The sequence below is a fragment of the Tubulanus polymorphus genome, chromosome 4 (assembly GCF_964204645.1).
Source record: "Tubulanus polymorphus chromosome 4, tnTubPoly1.2, whole genome shotgun sequence".
Classification (NCBI taxonomy): domain Eukaryota; kingdom Metazoa; phylum Nemertea; class Palaeonemertea; order Tubulaniformes; family Tubulanidae; genus Tubulanus; species Tubulanus polymorphus.
The window spans coordinates 3,480,425-3,503,003 of NC_134028.1; the positions used below are offsets into that span (position 1 = coordinate 3,480,425).

The 22,579-nt window shown below is 40.2% G+C and overlaps 1 protein-coding gene and 1 non-coding gene across 2 annotated transcripts in view; one reads left to right on the forward strand and one right to left on the reverse strand.

Moving 5' to 3' along the window:
- LOC141903557 (glutamate receptor ionotropic, NMDA 2B-like) overlaps positions 1-22,579 on the reverse strand; it is a 62,572-nt gene that overhangs the window by 39,913 nt on the left and 80 nt on the right. The window lies entirely within an intron of this gene.
- Trnat-ugu (transfer RNA threonine (anticodon UGU)) lies at positions 14,388-14,460 on the forward strand. The gene has a single exon. It is a non-coding gene; the product is annotated as a tRNA-Thr (tRNA).

Here is a 22,579-nt window from a genome sequence, read left to right on the forward strand (position 1 = left end):
AACAAATATGCATACAATATGTTTTATGATATAAAACGATGCGTCTTTCACGCATAGATACACATAGATTTCTTCACATACCGATATGTAAATCTACCGACAAGGGAATTCCCACAAAAATTTAAGCATAAATACACATCATATTTTCGATGCATAGAAAATATAACCAACATGGATGCTTTACAATTTGATGAAACTCTGGTCAATGTAACGAATGACTCGGTTGTTGCAGTGTGTGTACGTTAAATCCATATTTTGAAGTTGAATATCCCATGGGAATACCTACCCGTTTACAATAATCTAACATCGTAATAAGATAGCTAATTATTTGACGAAATTAGATCATTTGTGGCTCTGGTTTGCAGTAGATTACGCCAGAGAGAAGCTGCGCCATTACTGCTTAATCATCTCGTTCATATATACAAACAGTTTCATAATATCACTGTTCGATAGTGTTGTTGTACACAGCATTCTTGTTTTTTTTCACTCGCTTTCAAAAAGTTAGAATTATCAATGAGAATTGAATTCGCCAAACGAAACAATCTAGAAAACGCATCAATCACTTCAAATTAATTTCGATGGCCCTCAAAGATAAACTTGTTTTCTCAGGGGAGGTTTGTTGATATCACATTCCTTCCTCAGTTCTTCATTCCTCAAAGCAATTGAAGCAATTTTAATTTTGTGTATGTAACTCCTTAACTCCTAAGGTTGACGTTATACTTACATAATTCTACCAGTCTAAGTGTCTTGTATGACTTGACATTAAGCTTATTCATATATTATTCAATATATACGCATTAGGCTTCTACGTCCCAAGTCCTTCATTTTTTAGATGATAAAATTCGGTATCAAATTTTAGCTGACCCTTACATCTTTTGCTCGAAACGTAAATCATCGTATCAAGTCTATAAGGTATCTCATTCTCGTGTTCTGTCACCAAACTCTATGACGTGTTTTACGAGTGGTTACAATTATCTCGGCGTTAACTTATTTCACACTCGCGAATTGATCGAGATCGCGTCTCCACACCGGAAGTCGTTAGTGGTTGTTCATCGGCGCTCTAATTTCCGACACGTTCGTTTCCTGCGTCTTTCAAATACGCGGCGCAAGTAAAACAACAATTCCATTGCCGGAACGACGGTGCGACTGACTGTTTTCGGTCGGTCGGTACCCCGAACTGGTAACTCCCTGGGTTGGTTGATTAATTGGGTTTATCCGACGGTATCGAGTTTCGCCTGCGTCATGATGGGCTTTTTCCGCGCTACGAACTTCCCCGTGATATTATGAAGAATCGATGTTGCTTTATCAATCAGTAACAGAACCCAACGAAACGCTTCCTCTGGCTTCACCGCTGATTTATAAATCAACCAAAACCATGTTCCACCGCTGCTGCTGGACGGTATTTCAGTTTTAAACGATTGCGAACATGATGACAAAATGTATCTAATACGTGCCCGCGCCCAAGGCCACTAATTTCTGAAACTATTGCAAAAATGATCAATCAAAGCAAGTCTTTCTCGGGGCTCAATTAGAAGTAGAATCTATTTTCTATTTTGTGTAGATAATGCCTTTAGAATGAATGAGTAATTGAATTTTATACAGCATACGTATATCGAATGTCTAATGTCGTATGTAGCAAATCATCTTTGACGAGAAATGTATTATGTACCAATATATACTCGTAGCTTTTTTTTAGCTAAACCTTGCTTCGATTATTTCAGGTTTAGAAAATCAAACGGTTACGCAGATGTTGGTTATTTATTGTTTTCTTTCGTCGTTACTCAGTGCACTTTCTGCTGAACGTGTATGTTCTAATCGATGTCTGGAACGTTGGGAAATATTGACAACAATGGCTTTAGTCTTATCTTCCGTAGAAGGAAGAACAGTATCGAAGTCGGGCAAATGTGTCTGTCTACAAGCTGCTTAAAATGATTAGTACATCATTCTACGTGCGTTCCTTTTCTGTCTATTCTATTATACATTATTCCAATGCAATCACCCGCAGTACCGTGTAACGACCGCCTTCTCAGAACTCCGTATAAATTGTGCAAATGATTCGCTAGCTACACGAGAAAACGACGTTAAAAAACATCGAAATGTGGGGCACAGTGAATAGTAAATTGTAATTTGTGGCAAGTGAATGGGTTTGTTTCCAAAGTGACTGAAAAGTCAAGACCTTTGCAAATGAACATGTCCGTACATCAGATCATGACACAACTATAATATACATGGACCTGTGTGCTTATATTCTGATCACGTAGAATTCATTTCGGATTATGAATATTTTCGTGATGTAATTGATAAGAATCGTGCTACAGTCAATAGTGGCGTGACGACGACGAGCAGGGGCGGACGGAAAACGTTCCCATGCCTTATTCTATCCAGATTGAATCATAAATATTGACAACTCGAACTGCAGCCGAATCGTCGTTCAACATTTCATCTCAAATCATACCGAATGAGATGGCAGCTATTGAACATCCCGATGGCCAATAAACACTATCGGCGATTTAAACCTAATCACACGTTGATAATCATGTCTTTCGTATTGTATTTGAGCTGGAATGTTGTCTAGTTATTGGATTCTGGCTGCCAGTGCAAACGGTGTCAATGCCGTAATTGCTACAATTATGTTAGTGTTACTGGGGCGGAATAAAGGACGACTGTTATTGTCCTCGGGGGAACATCATCACTACAAATATTCTTATAATCATCGCCGTGAATGACGGCTTACTTTCTCCGTATGAACACACTTCACCGAGGAGCTGATAAACTACGTCCGATTCTCAGCACAAACTCAATTCAATCGCTTTGAATGTAGTAACGCGGTTCACCGAATAAAACTAAATACGTATATAAATGCTCGTCCGCTTTTAATGTGATGCATCAAACACCAACACCATCCTGCCTTTTAGTTGTGAGTAGTAAACAGGTATGATTTCACGTGTCACTGAAACGGCGCTGCGGGCATATGAGAAAAAGTGTCGGCTTATCCTTCGTGTTTGCTTGAATTCCTGAGAATGACAGGTTTAATGAAAAGCTTATTTCGCTTGATGATCGAAAAATAATAATGTCTTTTCCCCGGGTGACTATTTCCTCGATGATAGCGAGTCTGTTCGGAATGCGCGGAGGTGGTTTTCAGCGATGTTATCTCGCCACCGGAAGTCAATGCAACCCGCCATATCATATTCAATAAAACCGGGCATAGGTTTGGGATAATTGAAAATCTCCGAGTTATACACAATCTGTCTGTTTTTACAGATAGTTTCAGGGGCGGATCCGAGCTATATTCCACTGTATTCCAGAATATAGTCAGAAAAACGTGAATAACATATTTTCTATAAGTAACTAATCAAACAGAATACCTTTAAATACAAGGAAATGGAGTCATTTTTCAATTCCTTCTTGAGGAGGAACCGCAAACCCCCTTTGATGAGTTTTGCCGTCGGCATCATAGAGCAAAACCTTAAGGAATATAGTCAAATTCAATGGCTGGATCCGCCCCTGAGTTTTATTGGCACGGATCGCCGTTTGCCGTGTAATCCACTATTGGAACTGCGTTAGTTGACCGACATTTCTCCAAATCGTTAGGATTGGCGAAAGCGTGCGAAATATCGTGTCATCAATTCGTGATATAATCCACACATGATAATCGCGTGGTTGTAAATCTCCTCGCGAACCGAAAACCTGCATCTCTGTATTTTTTCTTCACGTGAATACAACAAAAACCATCAGCTGGTCATCAGCAATAGTTATTACTTACCACTTCCATTACTGCTCAACCAGCAGTTCTTATTTACACAAACCGTCGGAATAGTTTGTAAGTTCATATCGACGGATATCATATCTGTGATGTTTTTCTTGTCGTGCTGAACCGGCTTTCAGTCGCTGATACAGCCTCGACCGACCGCCGCGCTGATCATGCTAATTCCACGTACTGATTATTGGCATACGAAGAAGCTTCGTATCGCATTCCAGAAAAAAAAAGTTCTACCGTCGGTCGCTGTCATTCAACGAGCACGCAAAATATATCTTGGTCAAGAAAGAGTGAAGTGTCATCAAATTTCAAATCATAGAGGTAGAAAGTGGCTTTCTTTGGTATCAAATTGATATATTCGATGCAGTGGCTCAAGAGGTTGGGTGATTTAGTACATTCATTGGAAAAGCATATTTCTATTACATATTATGTATTACAAAGATAGCGCGTCGTGAAACTCGCATGAATTATACTGTTTTTGGAGCGAATAATCTTCCGATTCTATCGTCAGTATATAACAGTCCTCCGTAGTGTATTCAACTCATGTCTCATCAGTTTTTCCTATTTCGCGTATGGTGGTATTTTTGTAAACAAGATGAAAAATCGATTCGTCTGTCTGATGCCGGTAAATTAGTTCTCATAATAGGTAACGAAATGGCCAACTTAATCTTTTATTTATTACCCTTATGTATAGTTGTTAGCTGTCAAAATGGTCGTATAAATAGTACGCGTCCTGATAACGTCTTCATCATGTGTTTGAATTATGTGTGAGTGGCATAAAATATTTATAACATGAACGATGACGGTGTTTTTCTCAAGTTCCCATAACGAGGACTTTCCCATTCGAAGTGTGATTAATTTTGATTTTATCCTGACATCGTTGATTCGGTTATTTTGTCTGCAACGTTCTATATACCGTTCACGCGGCAAATACCGAACATTTCTCAAGACGTAGCAGCTCGACTCGAAAAGGTCCAGGGATCCGGTCCAGACTGGTTGGAAGATTGTAACACGAACCGGAACCGAAATTTCTAATTCAATTAGGACAAGAAATTCTACCGATCATCCGACATTATCTGCATTTCGATTCAAAATCAAACCCCTTGTTTCATTCCCAGCAGGTGTGGTTGATTTGTAAGGGATACCAATTTGAATCAATCAAAGTCAATCAATAAACCAAATAAGTAGGAGGGACAATTCCCTATTCCCAAGATCAAAATGTTGAAGAAGAACTACTGACATCGATGTAGCCCATAACGAGCAATGTATTTCCACTTCGCGGATCGCGGGACATAATTTTCTTCCACGCCCTACTTCGTTACATACATCTCATGTTTGTACATAACATAGAAAAAAATACGTTTCGTTGGTGGAATGGAAGAATTGTCTCTGGTACGTATACAACGCGAGTTAAATTCCGAACAGACTTCTCTGACTATCGATCACCGTGAAATCGATGCAAATTAGTCTTCGTCTGCCAGAAGGTGTGAAGCAAGAAAATCAGACGGATCGGAAAGAGTTCCTTCCGATAAGAAGATTAAAAATTGATTCTTCGCGTAACTGTTCCATTGAAAACGTGATAAAACCCATTACTCGTGGTAATATGAATTTGTTCTTTCTCTGAAAAAATATGGTGATGGAAGATTATTTCACCGGTTTAGGAAATGTGAACACGGGCTGGACAAAGGTTATCGACAACATCAAAAAGGTAATCGTGACGCTGAATATACGATAGTGATGTATCACGCGCCCAAGAAGGGATCGCCACTTCCTTTTCCATCAAACCGAACCTCCTTGGACACTAATTGTGTGGCTGTCAGACTGACAAATAGCCAGAGACAACATAATGTAGCGTTACCAATGTGACCTCTACTACGAAGGCCATCAAACGCTTTTCCCGACATGAGAACGTAGACATTTGCGTGTTGGAAATTCTCTGAACTGTGAATTGATTGACTTTTGTTTAATCAGTGAGTCGGGAGACGCTGAAAAAGCATGGTCTCGCTGGGATTCGAACCCACCACCTCTCGGTTATGAGTCAAATGCAGCTATCAAAACACGAAGTGACTGGACGAGCGTTGCCGTTGCAAAATAAAATTTCATCGGCAAAATAAAATTTCAAAAAAATATCTATCAATGCTTTAACCCCTCACACAAATATATCTGTTAGTCACATGCTGTACCCAACATTCACTGTACCCAACGCGTTATTTAAACCTTATCCCGCTGTGTCGCTCAATCGAACCGGGTTTGCGAGTTAAAGTTATCGTCCAAGGTTTTATTTTGCTCGATGGCAAGTCCTCAATGATTCAGAAGATAAGACGGTCTCTTGACATCAATAATTCAACTGCATAAAAAACGTGGTAAGAAGTGACTACAAATCGAAGTCGGTATACGTCACTATAGTACCCCCCTGATGGCGAAGAGCTTTAAGACATGGCGCGCCGCCGCTGCTGCCACCAGCAACGAATATGAGAATATGTGCCTCGAATTTTATCCCGTTCTTAGGCGAATGTATATCAATAACTGTCGTTGGTATGAGGAGTCTGGGAAGTCTCCCGCTGTCGTTAATGGTAATATATCGAGCCCATGTGCCACCGATATTGCGTCAGCGGAAAAAGAAATGTGAACCCCACGGACCAGAAGTGATATACGTGATCCACGACTTGCGTCATGGCGCCTGCTGCAAAATGCGCTGCCGGACCTGCGACATTTATAGATATATTGTATGCGACAACGATGATCCGGACCTAAACAGCTCGTTAATTGGGAGTTAAAGAATGTCATCACTCAAAGTCAATGGACGGCCCATAGAAGCAACTCCATACTGCATAAGAGTGCGGTTTTCTCCTAACCTAGAATCCATGGTCAATCGCCTGTCTTATCTTTCTTCCAAATGAGACGGCTTTGCTATCAACAGCAGCCATTTTTTACATTTTCGATAATGGGCATAATAATGTTTTGCCATGGAATGGTGATTCGGCGATATCTCTTCCGAACGACAAGCTACACGTCGAGATGTGGTCTTTCACGGTTTTCGATGATGGATTTGTATTATTGTCATGTATCCGCTGATTTTAGCCTGTCCTTGCCTTAAACAGCTCTTATTGCTGCACCATTAAGTATAGCCCGGATTTAGTGTTATTGCTTTTCGAGACGTGTCGGGTTTCCGGCATTTTGACAGCTGGACTAATGTCTCCAGACATCGCCATATATTTGCACATGATCTCTTAATTGTGTACGATGCGTATATACACACACCCGCGCAAGTTTTTAGTGATATCTCCACCGCGGGAGGACATTGCTGAATGAAATAAGGCACGTCAGCTCGGCGGTTAGATTATTTTTTATGATTTTATTTTTGAAAGTCATTTAATTCGCGAACTTGGTCGACTATTACACCAGACATCATACTATAAAGGCTGAAATGATGGCAATCGACTAAAGCATTTTAACGGTTACGGATATTCCAACGCATTAAACCAATGAAGATTGATAAACAGGACTTCTTTTCCTTGCGACGTCTTCTATCTAGTTTCGTGCATCGGATAACAATATTTCCATTATGTCGATCCTTATGGACCACGGAAAATTGCCTCCGAGACGTTTGGTCTCTAACCATATCTTAACGAGAGTATTTTATGTGTATATGTTATATATCTATGGTATAAGATGATAAACAGCCATTTAAGCGACAAATCGGTAAGTGTTTTTGTATCGAGTCCGTATCGAATATACGAAACGTGATTTGGGAACGACAACCTGTTGGTAGATTTAATGGTTTAATGCAAAGACCATGTCCTGGTGATAACAGTTTCCCAGAAGCAGAAGAGTAATGTGGACGCCCACCAGACAGAGAGACCTTATCTGGTGACGCAAATAATGAAAATGTAATTTCTCTACAATTTGACCTGATTGGTCATTCCTGTCAGTTGCAGCGCAGGGCATGTTCGGATGTAGCCACCCATGGACGTATAAACTAAACTAGACATTAGGTCCATTTTTTATGATTATTTTTTTTAACACCCTTAACCCGCTAAGCGCCACGCAGGGCATTAAAAGCGGGCTCGGTGTTTCTTTTTCCCAATGGGGGAGAGACCAGAGAAGAACCTTCGACCAAGAAACCCTGGATTGACGAGACCAGTGACCGGCGGCTTAAACCACTCGGCCACTGCGCCTCTCTGGTCCATCGAAATGACCTTAGTGCTGCATAGTGGATTATGTACAAATGCATACATGCGTCATAAAGTATATATCTATTTATACTTGTGGCGTCTTGTCGCATGTAAAATCGTTGATTAGCCCGCGATCAGTGACGCCATTGAATGTGATAGCAGACAGTAATGTCTGCCAAGGGGACAATTACACACTTACCAATTATAAGTGGTACATGCAATAGCTCTCGTTAACGAACATATACGCACTATTTTCTTCATTATTGTGTCGTAAAAGCGGGGCGAATCTCACACGCGTCCCGAATCTAAACATCCAAATTCAGTTTGAAAGTTGATACGATAAACCGCCCTATTTCATTATCTAAGTTGATACATCGATTACAGTAACTGAAGTAAGATAACCAGAATGTATAGGTGCGGATGTATTTTTCTCATATCGCATTAACAGACGGTCACCATTTCCAGCGGTGGTCGGAAAAGCATTCCAAAAGCCCTTCGTCACTTTTTGGTGTACCTCCTTAGTCTCGTAAATATTTCATTCACTGGAACCTCGTGAATACACGCTATTTCCCGCCTATCGTTGTTTACGACGCCCGCCGGAAACAATCGATCACCGTGCTCGGCATTCATCGGAAAAACGTGCGAGAATCCATCACTTCGCTTGTACGACCTTACCGGGCAATATCCAATGCACAAAAATCGATGTAGCGGGATTTCTGTCCGATCTTTCCATTAACGGGAATAAACCCTTGTGACAGATGAACGTACGCACATATTCGTTCTAATGTCCCTATGTCAGGGTCGGTTGAAGTTCAATGATTTGACAAGGCAGACAGCATATCCATTTTGATTTCATCAACGCTTAAGTAAAAGTAATAAGGGTTGCGGAATTGCGAGGGACTCTAAAACAGTCAGGATATCAGCATGGATCACCAGTTCATTTGTGACGCTCGTCAGACTAGGTGTGATGTCCGAGAATTGCTTGGCAATAATAGCTGCTCGATATTGTGGCTGTATGATTAAACACCTCTTGTGGTTTCAAATGACCGCTGCGAAAACTAAGCACCTAATGAATTATGTATTGGGCAGCAGTCTGACAATTATTAGGTGAGGAAAAGTAATGCATTTTGCGTCTAGCTTATAATACCTGTGTCCGGGGAAGTAAATAACCAAAATCATAAAACGATACATTGACAATGGTTTGAAAGAACAAGCGAATGACTCGATGATTACGTAAACGATGGACTCTAAATGGATGTTTTAGAGTCCATACGTAAACCAACGAGCCCACTGCCTTATTTACGAAGCACGGACCTTGTAGCTTAAAAAACCCCGTGGATGTCATTAAGCTTTCTATAAGGTAAACGCGATGACCAACTCCCGACATTTTTCCGCGACGTGAGCCAGTTCCTTAAACGTCTTGATCGCGCGATTGATTTATGTAAACACTGTCTTCCAGAGAGACCCGTTAATGGTCTAACACACGTTCGGAAGATTACCTCGGCCCCGGGAAAGCCTATCACGCCATTGTATAATGGATATTGCGGCTCCAGGGAACTAAATTGGTGACGAGTATGACGTGGCACATCGTCGATCGTGTGAAATGTGGCGGTGGTTTTAACCGGTCCTTTTGATGTAATATGAACGCGGTGCGCTAATGTGCGCAAATACCAAAAACCTCCAACTACAAAATTAAAACGAGATGTAGCAATGGTAGAGTTTGGAAGACATCAAATGCTGACAGAGACGTGAGCAGTTCCGCTTTCATTCCCGCCATTAGCCATCATGTTTACGTTTATGATGACAAAATGCGATGAATCTTTGTTTTACTTCCAGATTTAACTGAACACTTCTTTAGGGAAATCAATATTTATACATTTGATGTAAATATCTATCAGGCTGCATATTTTCATTTCTACATAATTAGCAATATGTTATGTATCTGGATCCGACGAGTCATTACACGTATAATGCTTTGCACGTGTAAAGCACATGAATTCGAACCGTCGAGCTTTTGTAACTTTTGTGAAGCTCTCTTCGTTAGACCATGTACCGTAAATAACAAAATGCCAAAGAAGATTGATGATCCAAATGGGATGACGCCAATTATGAATTCGTAATTGGACGGTGAATGGTGGAAGAAAACAACAACAGTGTTGTACACGGCGACAGCGCGGTGTCGTTATGTCGTTGTGAATTCAGGACTTAATCATGTAAATCCCCGTTTGTATTTGGTAATCTGTTTATTCTTCGCTTCAACGTATTTCTATGAGATAAATGATTTTTCAAGAATCTCTTCGATGGTGATTGAAAAAATGGAAACATTTTCTGAATTGCGTCACGTGCGCCATTATTGATTAGACGAACGACCGTCCGGCGGAAAACATCGATCATTCATTGTTTGGTATTTATCGTCAGAAAAAAAACCTTACATCTCTCACCATCAACATTCAATAGCTATTCTTGTTCTTGGTGATGAATTTAAAGTAGGGGATGTGACTGTCACAAATAACAACACTCTTATCACGAACAACGTTTTATCCGGGTTTTCCGGAACGAATTGTTTTAACTCTATACTAAAAGCGTAATTTGATTCTTCGGCGACGAACTAAAGTATAAAATCAATTGTCGAGCCTATTTCATCTTGTCAACAAGGGGCTAAAACATCGGAAACGAAATAGACTACGAATGATGATTATGAACGCGAAGAGTGCGCGTACAGCTCGCTCGTAACTTCACAGCACCTCGACGGAAAATTCAAGTCACGTCAAACAAGTCGCCGGAGCGAACATCGAACATATCGGTTCAGCAAGACGATACAAATCAGGTATCCATCGAACTATTTATATCCGGTAATCTATAATACACGTCTTTCTTACTGAAAAGTACGTCATCGAGCTGTATCGATAAAGCGTTTCTGAAGTAAACAAGTCGACAAGTCGGCATGTATTGATGATCGTTCAGGGCTTTTGACGGAAAACAGTATTCGGTGTATAGTTGAATGGTCACCGTACTGAGGTAGTTCTTACGAGCTGAATGCGAGATTCATCGCAGCTCGAGCGATGATCAGCTTCATTACAGCAAACACTGATTCTTCTCCAGAATCGCTGAAAACTGACTGTTTCATTAAGACGCCCGTTACTCATTAAGTGAAATTTGGGTTGACTCGCAGAAGAGACCGTATAACTATGGTATAGTACATCGCCCATTTTTGTACATATTGTAATGTTTGCAGATCATTTTGAAAAATCACCTCGGAATACCGATGACCTCCGTTCGTACTTTCCCAAAGACGAGAACAATGCCTCTAGAATACATGGTTGTGTTCATGTCGTGCTTTTATCTAATGTGCTGAAATTTTTCGATTGACCTTTTATCGAATGTTATCCACGACCATCGCCTATGTATGGTGGCTGATAAGGGCCATAGTGTAAAATTCCTGGTATGTAAATGAGGGCGCCAGAACGCCAGAACGCCAAATCGAAAAAAAACGTCCAATTTCTGAATTTTCTTTGAAACGGAATTTTCTTTGTTTTGGCGCGCCAAAACGAACTTTCAGAGAAAATTGAACGGTTTTTTCGTTCTGGCGTTCTGGCGCCCTCATTTACATACCAGGAATTTTACGCTATGGCCCTTATCAGCCACCATACCTATGGCCTATTCTGCAATGAAGTAGACATTTTGTAAAAATTGATGTTGCAGCCAGTGTTTGGACCCGATGAAAGAGCCGTGTAAGCAGATATCTGCATATCGTCTCGGATCACATTCTTTCTCGTAAACTACACTCCTACACAACAGACCCGCCATTGCGACGCATTAAATGATTTATTACCACCGACGGAGGGTGAAAAGCCGTAAAGAATTGACCTTCTATTTCTGTTCGTTAAACCATATTGGATTTACAACTTGTCGCCAGAATCTTGGTCTCGTTTTTTCTCAGAAGCTATTCGTGGCCAAGCGAGTGTTTTACACAGGGTGAACATCGGTTAACGGAGTTAGTCGAACTAAGTGAAACACAACGACAGTTACCAACACGGGATTGAACAGGGTCGCTGTAGCTTGGACCTATTTCCAAGATGGTCGACACTGTGAAATGCGTTACGACCGAACTAAAGTGCCTTCGGTTATTGTTTCAACATCTAGCCGAAGTTCGCCCTGTTTTTCGTTGCGGACGCTTCTCTTCGTGGGGTAGTTCGTCCGTACACGCAGAAAATATGTCTGATATGCCAAGTAAATTGTATAATTACATCGTTTAAAAGACTTATTTACCGCAGCGAGACCTTTGTACACACATGTACCGACGGCAGACGTACAAAAATTAATGTGTCTTCGCAACGAAAACATTAGTGCATCGGTAATAAACCGACGACATGGAGAGAGACGAAATGTTTTATTAATGGCGCGCATGATACAACAGCAAGATGCACCAGATTAAATTCACACGGCTGAGATACACAACGGGCGCTCCGGTACCGGCCAACCGAATATTCCACTCCGTTCTGCTCTGCGATGGATGGATAGAACCCGTGTCATCCATCCTCCATCGGCAGGGAATTCGAACCTGATGGCTGCATCGCTAGACCCAGCCACGCCACGGCCGTATCAGTCTCGCGATGCCATCGGGTTCTGGAATCCTAGCCGAGGGAGGACGGTGTCGACACACACGACACTTTCCGAGGTAAATCGACTGTAAGATGCAATCAATCGAACACACTTCCCCGGACGAAATACGTGTTTCGTTGAGCGACGAGAGTCTCAGAATTGAAAATATTTACATCAGTGATCGCTGAAATACCCACACTATTTCTTTACGGTTAGATCATGGACGTACTAACTAGATTATACGTCCATGGATAGATCGAGTTCAGTAAAACTCATCGTCTGCGCGCGTATCACTCAAAATAACAAAATAATCAAAGATGGATTTTGTTTGTTTTTTTTTCTCCCTAGTTCATACAGGTAGATACGTGCGTACGTACACCGTCGACAACGGAAGATAATTTTTGCCCAGACAGATTCAATTATCAACGTCGAATGTTGGTTATTTGATATTTTAGTAAGAATAATTGCGAATCAATTTACGTACACTGGATACAGAACGAACGAGCAAAGACGACTGCATACGATGTAATGAAATAAAGCCATATACATTTCGAGTTGAGTTTGTATTCTTTGAGATAGTGTCTTCTGAAATAATGCAATCGGAGGAAATTCTATGATTTTGGAAAATATATTTTGTCCACGCATCTATTCACTTATTTTGCAGTTTTCACTCAATTAATCATTCAAAAAAATAATCAATTACTATAGCGTCACTTCTTGAAAGGAAATACAGCCTTCAGAATCATTATACCTCGTTGTTGTTTATTTTTGCTGGCCTTTTATCTAATCGGGAAAGCGGACATACGGGTCTCTAGGATGGCCAGCGAATTTTAGAAAAACAACGTCGTCCTGTCACTGGGATCGGTGACTTCCGGTGACCGTGAACTCATAATAGCGACATTGACACATATATATCCATCTGATAAACAACAATTTTCAAAGATGGTTTTTTCAGATCAGGAAAAGGCCACGGCAATCTATATAATGACAAAATTATCCCCGAAGGCGATTGGTATCAATTTACATACAGAAGAAAGCTCATTTTTTCTCCATTAACATTCATTTAATACATATTACGGGATACTATCGTCTAGTTTGCTTTCTCGAGGCTCGACCAAGAGATGTGCTAACCGTGTACGTGTCGAGACGCCTCATCCATGCGCTATCATCCGTTTGTCCTATTACACTGCGACTTCTATTTACATAACGTCTTTGATCCGATCTCTTGCGGCAGTAATTAATTTTCAGCAATCGGCATAATCGAGTCCGAATTTATAATCAAATTATACGACTGCTCAGTCGCGTTCAAAGATAATGATAAGAACACGGAAAAAATCAATGGGAGATGGTTTTTTACAGATCGTCACTAATGCGGCATTTGATCATCTGAAATCAAACTAATAGGAATTTCTATCTTTATATGACGCGTAAAGGAAAAATTCATTTGATGAGCGTTTTATCTTGTTTTCAGCGCTGGCAGAAGCATCTGATCAACGTTTAAATGTTTCGCGCTCTTTCTTACAATTGGAAATAGTTTAAGATTCCAAAACATTGTTGTTTTAAGCATTTCGAGAAATCCTTCCCTCAATGAATAGTAGGGATCTTGTTTCCCGGATTTGCCATGTCAAAATACAATAATAACCTCCTTTAATTGACTTGACTGTTGTGAGTCTTTGTCACATGGGATGACTCTTTCTATTCTGGACCTGATTCTTCTATTCACCGACTTGTCTGAATGTTTGTCACATCGGGTGTTTTTAGAACGATCAATACATTCTCGCCGAGATTAATCAATCAATCACTGTTAATGGGTCGCGATCCAGATGTCATTTTGTCACCACGTCGACGTAAATGCCTCCATAGCTCAGGGGTTAGAGCACTGGTCTTGTAAACCAGGGGTCGAGAGTTCAAATCTCTCTGGGGGCATCGTTGCCTTTGCATTTTTTTCATGAATATTGTAATTCATGTAATCCCAAATTCACTGAGCATATGGAGTTGGTTAGATTGAAGTGTAGTAAACTAGTTGATAAGAAGTCCACCAGCCAAACCGTCTCCTCATATCAATCGGTTTTTTCATACAAGTTTCTTTCATCTAGTTCAAATGTTGTATTTAATGGGACCTTTCTTTTTGGGTCAAGCTTTATTCATTTATACGCATAATTGTTTATCATTCCAGCATCCAGGTGGGGAAAGTCGTATATATATATATATATATATATATATATATATATATATATATATATATATATATATATATATATATATATATATATATATATATACCATACTTTTTAACCGGTCGAAAAACTCGACTTAATTCGTGAAAAAAGAAACATCCTTCCGCTGGCGAACCGAGAAGCACGTGACATATGCAAGTTGGTAGCTGCGTGTGTGTGTGTACTAAACAAATGAAGATTAACTACTCGGTATAGACAACTCTGTGCTTCCTCTTGACAATTAAAGTCGCCGACAATTATTTATGACATTAAGTAGCGAAGTCTTGTCGTATAAACTGCGAGCTGTTATGCGTTTAGTTATGCGTACGGAATACTGCGCATAGATGCGACTCAGCGCTTCACGCGGTCGTTGCTGATGCAGGCTTCAGCTTGTTTCTATGTTGTTGTGTTATAGATCTGGATCAAAATCTTTCAGAATTCCTGCCGATGTCCGATATAAAAATGAGTGCCATACACGGAGCACTGCCGCAAAATATATAGAAAACATTTGGAGAAATTCGTTTTTGATTAGCGATGATGTCAATAATGATAATGATAAATCGGGAAATTTTAGATGTATGGAACGTAAACTAACTAAACTAATAGATTCTATCATCAACCTCGGCGGCGGTGGACGTTTGGAAAATGAATACGTCGATATGTTCGCGTTCGCGTTCGTATGAAAATTGCAGGGATATCTGTCAGATTTCACGTTTTTGGTAAATAAAAGGCGTCACGGTTTGACAAATTAAATGCCGTGGCTCGAGACAAGTCATTCAATCTGGTAATCCGACGACACGACAGGCGCGCTTTCTCAACCTACAACTGAAATTAAGATCCGTCGTATAATAGAATTAATTTCTCGTTCAAACATCTCCGCGCAATCCTGACTAGTCGACCGGGGGCAACTCTAACCCCTTAATCCGAGCCACGTCAATCCAAATCTTCCGCTGCCGAATTCACCGGATGCACAACAAAATGGACGACGTCGTTACATTAGTCTGCTAGCGAAATCGCGTTAATCCGTTAATCCGTTACGAACGCGTTTTGATATACCGAATTAATCCTTATTAATCCGCGATGATAGGATACGTCGTGTAGTCGGATAGAAGTTTATACAGAGACCTAGTTTACATTTCGTCCGGCCTTCAGATTCCGAACCGGTTCAGCTAAATGGCGTTAGAGGACCCGTTTATTGCCAATCTTCTTCTCCATTAGAAATCTACATCGATGTTTTTGTACCGCGTCGATGAGGGAATTTCGAAAAGAAATAGATTGAATGGACAGGTCATTGCTGTAGAGAAAAATAAAATTTGAGAATTCGAATTCGGAAAATTAAATTTCAAAGTACTGTGGCAATATATGCATTACGCGGCTTATTGCAAATTTGCCTCCTTATTCCAAACTCGATATTTCAATTAATTAACTCGCGATCAAAATGAGAAACATGGCAACTTCCCCTTCGATGGGAGCGAAAGAGGAGAAGCTATTCGTAAAATCGAATCTTCGTTCAACCTCTCTATACGTATATGCTCCGAATGAACATATACATTTTCAGCATGGCTCAATAATATTCAGTGGACAAATTCTGATATAGCTGCTTCGTCACTTTCTATTGTATCTGTTTATATCTGACATGTCATCTCTATCACGCATATATTACGGACGTTCGTCCATCTTATCCGTGAATTTATACGGCGCGACGAGAGGTTTTCAGCAATATATACCATGAGAGGCAAAAACGTGCCTGGAAATAAAACTGCCTTTTCCCGTCCAAAAGTATCATCGATGCCGACTATACTGAATCCACATGAGATCAACTGATGTTGCAGGATTTCGGTTATTTTCTTTTTCATAAAAATATCGTAGTATGATTTACCGTGTGGTAATCATTTGTTACGTAATCGAAATTCGATTCTTCAAGTAGAAGTAAGTTGATTCGTTACGATATTATAGGATAAGGATCGGTATCGAGCGAACGTGATATCAAAATCCGATACGTAATAGAAAGAAAAAGAAAGTTTCAACAAGACAGATGTAATGGATACCCGAGCACCTCTTAAGTGCTGATTTTTATTCCCGTCACGGAAAACCTATCCTTGAATTACGTCTCGTTTTGTCAGTTGAAGTCATTTAATTCAGACGGTTTTTTCCAGTGAGGTGACTGTGCAGTGGTTCAGTTCGATATTTAACGAGTTTAGAAGTCAACTTCAGGATAAAAGTTTTACAAATTTGCATTTTGCGCGTACTTGAAGCTAGTAACCAGTTCATGATTTAGAAATTAAGTTGAATAAATACGAGACAAGTAGTACTATATAGGTTAACTCATTCACCTGATGAAGCTGCTATAAGAAGCGAAAGCTCGTGCGTCAAATAAAATAGTTAACCTTTGAAGTACTATTCGTCTCGTTGTACTTATTCTACACCCGGCTAACACTCCTCTACGAAATCAAATTGAATTACTAAATGATTTAAACATGTGATGTGAATATCTGTTTGAATTTGAATATCTCAGCGGGATCTCCAAGTTTTAACGTCCTATCGTAGGAATTAATGACATGAATATTTTTGAATTGAAAAAAAATGATGGATGTTCAAGTGCTCTAAAGCGCGCTAGAAATCCTGTCATACGAGTTGTAAACAGGCACTACAAAATCCAAAATAAAAGATGGCAAAAATCAGCATACTATTATCGCAGTGAATGAAAAGCAATTTCTGCGTCTTATGCTGTTTTTTAGTTGTAGAACAGCTAATGCGCGATGGATTACGAGTGCTGTTCTTATGCCGTTCATTCACCTGACAACCGAGTCGAACATTATGTCACGATACAACACGATTGGGAAAGACAGTAAGAGAAATTGACGAGCCGTTATTATTTCAATATCTACTCAATCATAACCGACTGAAATGACAAGAAAACTAACGTTCTTATCTAGCGTACATCTAATTGCATGCGGTTCAGTTCATCAACATTTTCTATCGGGCTTCTTCGTGTTCCTCGTCATATAAGAGATATCAAAGTCATCGCTTGCGCAAAACATTCAGACGGCTAAGGGTATATGAAAAATATCTAACAAATCATCTCAGAACTCTTTCTCCATTTACCTTGAAGGTAACGAAAAAGGCAAGCCAGCGTAGAGTATATTAGCGAATACTTACAAGACTATGAAACGTGGAGATGGCAATTTTTATTCAGTGATGGCTAGTTGGATGTAAGTTGTTTTGAAAAGTAGGATCTATTTAGAGATGTATATCCTTTCGTCAACGATCAATGATGCTACGGTTCTCTTGTATATCTATCGGGCATCCAAACCTATATGTCACGGTATATAAGCTAAAAGCATCGAACATTTTTACTCGAGGCCTTCTCGCATTAAAGCACACGTCGAGACAGCGCGCCGCTTTTCAGTAACTTTAAATCTTTAAAAGCTTTCTGATGTGATATTCAACTCGGAAACGGTCGTATGAATAAACACGATGTGGATTATTCGTTTTAGCTTTAATGTCGGCACCAGTCGCACGATGGGAAATGGTGGCAAAAGTACAATAGCTGAAATTCCGTTAAGACATACAGTTCGAGATGCAACCCATCAAGCGAACAAACAAAGCTTAACGATGCTCTTTACATAACTCTTAACCGAAAGTTCTACAATATTGGCTCGAGTCGCGTGTTAATTAATTTATCTGTTGTACAGACACCCCTTGTTGTTGTGTAAAAGGGCGTGTAATGCAATCAACCGCAATGATTATGTACTCGGTCTTAATATCTCATGATTGAAAGTCATATTGACGAAGGAAGATCATATTCATTTTTATTTTCCTTTCACGCATTTAAACAGACTCGTGGTCCTTATTGCGCCGGTTCTGAAGCAAATTTTGAATAAATTGAGAATTGACATGTTCGATATGCGTTGCTCCGATGAAGAAGTAATGTATGTACATATGGTTTACGCGCTGGTATTTGCATTCAGTCTCATTCAAGTATCTGTCTAAACAGGAATTACATGTGTCATTTAACTTGTCACCAGACGCACCACCGAAAATGGTAGGTTTTCGACAAGAACACACCAGAGACTTGTTGACTTTGAATTGCATAAGATGGATGCAAAAACCGTTGGCCATGAAACTTCAGGTTTGTCACGTCCTTGGCACGTGATGATTGCGAAGGTAGTGCTGACTATGCACGTAGGCGGCTCGGTCTATGAAATTAATTCGAAGCCGTTTGTTCGGTGAATTAGAGTGAAAAATTGTATTTATCTTCGAAATAAAATATTAACGACCGAATATTCCCATTGCGGCGGTAGAGTAACCAGATGATATACCGCATTTGAACACACTCCCCGACCATGCACGACGCTGTTTGAGTTTACGGAAGAGTTTCCCATAGCGGCGTGAAGCGTGAAATCGATCAACAAGTATTGGGGCCGTCATTGTCTTTCCGAGGAATGATAAAAACTGTTTAATTAAATCTTACCACGGAGATCTAACTAACCGAGGTTACATCGCTTACATATTCACTTGAGAAATATCAGTCAAGGATGAGGGTCGCATGGAATGGAGGCATCTCTCGAGGAGATGATTTGTCGTTGAATATTCAGGATGGACCTGTTTTGATACGCCTCGTATCGTTCGAACAGTCACGAATTCGAAATCGTTGCTCGCTACAAATTCTCCTCTCGCCGAACAGGAAAAGATTCATAAATTCTTAAAAGTCATCGTGGCTTCGGTGCACCGGGGAATTCTGCAATATTTGAGCCGAACGGAGTAAATGTTTAATGTAAATTGTCGAGAGCGCGCTGCAAGTCGGCGACAACTCGACGTCGTTTATTCTAGCATCCCCGCGAGTGTTGACGACTTGTGCTGAGCTCAGGTCGTTGTGAGCCCAGGAGAATATGACGCGTATACCCGTTCCCGGCGCATCTATTATCGAACTGAAACATTCGCGAGCTTCGCGGTATAACATTAAACGACTGAATTTGTCCTAGAAATTAAGTCTCGATGTACTTGACAATTATCATTTCAAGTACATTGCGATCTCCGATTTCAACTGACAAACCCTTCACAATCATGCAAATTTCCATAATACCAATCATCTAATCGGCCCCACTTTTTGGTATTCCGTTAAATAATTCGAATTATATCAAACATTTGCATAACGTTTGAATATTCATTATTCAATTTTTCTACGCCTTACCACATCAGCGACTTAAACCCGAGTAATGTGGTGCATTCTGAAATCCCTGATGCATGACGATCACTCACGTTCGCGCACCTGCCCGTATTTTTTACATTAAAAGCACCTGCATCTAAATGAACAATTCCCCTGCCTAAAAAGTTTTGGATCCATTTTCCCTAGTGGTATGCAGATTTATGATAGATGTCTTGATAATTTTTTGCCTGTTTGCAGAATGAACACACAGCTACAGTGTAGTAGAAAGGGCACACTTGGACGATGGTGAATAAATCATATAGTTTAAAACCCATTGACTAGTCTCTACGTCGCATATTTCTAGAATTTCAACTTTCAATAATAAATTTCCTTTTTAATCTTATATTTGTAAGGGGCTGCAGTTGCTGAAAAGTTGTTTAGAGTTAACTAGTGGATAGTTGAGATCGGGACATTTAAAAGTTCATCGTCGAGTATTTATCCGCCGGTTATCTTGAACCCCTGCGGCCCCTGTGCCTGCGACTGCAGCCCCTGTGTTCTAACCATATTTCTTCTCGAACCGTTTGTACGGAACGTCACGACAGTATCGGAAGCCTAGTGGTGAAACAGTATGCGAGAAACATGAAATTATCGCCGGTGAACACTTATCATTAATTCTTGATTATCCGTTATTAATTGTGATGAAACATCGCGGCAACGGAACCACCTGATGTAGTCTGTATTCGTCTGCGCACAGCTTGCATCGCAATCCACGCACACACGCCAGATGCTACACGTCTACCAACTATTCATCCTCGTACAGAAAAGCTATAATAACATCAGTTCGGGAAACCTTGAGACTCAGTTAACGGGTAATTCCCAGAACATCGGAAAAATTAATCTATTGCGCACGAGCAGGGCAATCAACCCGATAGTGTTCATTTCGAGTACCATTTCATGTTTTGATACGCTGAATAGCGGCAGTTTATACTCAGACTTCATCAACTTCTAAGTCTCGGGGATCAAACTAATTTTTGTTCGTTAAATTTACCGTCACATGTTTGCGATAATCCAGGCATTAACTGCAGCAGCAGCTCGACGACAGTGAATGAATAGCGACGTTAATTAAAATACAATACGCCAGCGGCTTTTTTCATACCGCCGAAATCGTCTTCAGAGAAATAAACCCGCTTGAAACGCAGCAAAATTCAGAAATTTGAAATAAACACTGCCTGCTATATATGAATAAGGTCATGTGAAATTTAAAAAAAAACTAACGCTTTTTCGTAGACGTCTACGAGTCCCCAGAATCGTCACTATTCTATTAATCAAGAGAGATCCAGGCACAAATTTGAATGAAAACTATACTGCGTGTATATACCTGATAAGTCGAGATGATTCGCAATATCCGTGTAAGACGAATACATGAGAAAAATCCCTCAATAATTCAGCCAAAGTTTCATGCGTAACATTATGAGCAATGTTTCGGTGAGAACGCCTGATGATGAGTCTTTAGCCGAAACAAAATATACATGTATATACTCTGTAACTCAAGAACTTTGTACCTGTGGCTGAATGATTGTGGGATCTCTCTCGTATATAGAGTATATACCTGTATAGTACTGGTCGTGGAAGCAAATTCCAGTGATCGTTACTCACTGAAAGATGACACTATAAGACTATACTACAATCGGAATTAGTTTCATCGTCCGTCGCTGGCGTAAAGCCATGTGTCAGCCTCAATCGTATTAGCTTCGGGTGACAATGATTGTTTATACCTGGGATTAAATTCAGTTTCAGCACCTCGAGCGAGAGCCGCGATTAGGTAGTAACTCGATAAACGCGTATTCATCGGTTTACACCGACTTTAGTATTGCGGCTTGAAATGTGCGGCTACGAGACGCTAAATAACGCGGTCGACTCTCGAGGTGCCGGACACCCGGTGATAACCGTGTCTAAAATCAGTTGAACACGAGGCGGTGATCTCACTTGATAATGTGAATCGAAATCAACAATTTTACGACAAATTCCGCAGAATTATTTTTCTAAATTTTTCACAGACTTCGACGGACGTGACATGACCACACATGACAATATGAAAGAGTTCCTTTACCGGTACTTCGAGCGCCGTGTACAAATTACAAATCGCACTACTAAGGAGATTCATTTACGCTGAATGAAATTCCTGAAAAATGCGACTGTTTGCGATGATAGAATCGTCGAGCCAAATGAATTGCGTCAGTCGGTATAGCTGGAGCTGAACGGTTAGAATCGTCTGTGTGGTTCATCTCTCGTTGAACGTGAGATTCATATGATTAATATCGCGTCAAACACCTGCTTTTCGTGCATTATTAAAACGGACATAAAACGGGCAAATTTTAACGAGAAAAATAATATACAACATTCATTCTTATACGACATGCACTTTATCTACACTTTGCATGTTCAACCTTAATAAGAACTGTAAATTTCACAGTTTCATACGTGAAATTCTTTATATTACACTTAGGCCACCTTTTTTGTTCAAAATGCTCAACGCAAATATTCGACGAGATACCATTCCGCATTTCAGTCTCTGATGAAAAGCTAATGTGTAATTTGTTTTTATCATCGTAATGAAAAGATCAACGATATTTTCATTATGTATTTTTTTATGTATTTTTTCCAACGAGACCCGAATAAC